Below are 841 nucleotides of genomic sequence, written 5' to 3'. Positions count from 1 at the left end.
GAACCACATCTGAAAATTCTTGGGCAACGGGGGTATCCTCCAGTCTCCTTTCCGATTCCTGTGTAGCTGTAATGTCTACCAGGAAGGCTTCGTTGCCGTTCATGATCATCTTCTTTTCGAACCTTTGGCTTGAACTTAAGGGGGTCCTCTGCTAACGCCAGGGAGCGCTACGGTTGGGGAACCGACTATGTGTGCCTGACGACGCAGAGCTGAGACAGGAGATTCTATCTGAGGCACACCAGTCGAGATTGGCGATACATCCGGGGGCGAGCAAGATGTATCAGGGTCTACGCCAGTGGTATACTTGGCCGAGGGTCAAGAGAGATGTAGCGGATTACGTAGCGAGGTGCCTCACTTGTCAACAAGTAAAGGCAGAACGACAGATGCCAGGAGGCAAGCTACAACCGTTGGAGATCCCAGAGTGGAAGTGGGATTCGATTGCCATGGATTTCGTGGTCGGGTTACCACTCACGCCGAGCAAGAAGAACGCCATTTGGGTAGTCGTGGATCGACTAACCAAGTCCGCCCATTTCATTCTCATCCGTCAGGAATATCCGATCGGGCGGTTGGCGCAGATTTACATTGATGAGATCGTACGTCTTCATGGAGTTACGAACGAGATTATATCGGATAGAGACGCCCGATTTACATCCCGTCTGTGGAAGGCGATTCAGGAGGCGCTGGGGACGAAGCTCAAGATGAGTACGGCATATCATCCTCAGACAGACGGTCAGTCGGAGCGGACTATACAGACTTTGGAGGACATGCTCAGAGCTTGTATCCTGGAGTGGGGAGCTCCGTGGGACCAGTACATGACGTTGTGCGAGTTTGCGTACAACAA

Source organism: Tarenaya hassleriana, unplaced genomic scaffold (assembly GCF_000463585.1).
Source record: "Tarenaya hassleriana unplaced genomic scaffold, ASM46358v1 Cleome227, whole genome shotgun sequence".
NCBI classification, from domain to species: Eukaryota; Viridiplantae; Streptophyta; class Magnoliopsida; order Brassicales; family Cleomaceae; genus Tarenaya; species Tarenaya hassleriana.
The sequence above is the reverse complement of the archived record's forward strand: the minus strand, read 5'-3'. Positions refer to the sequence as shown.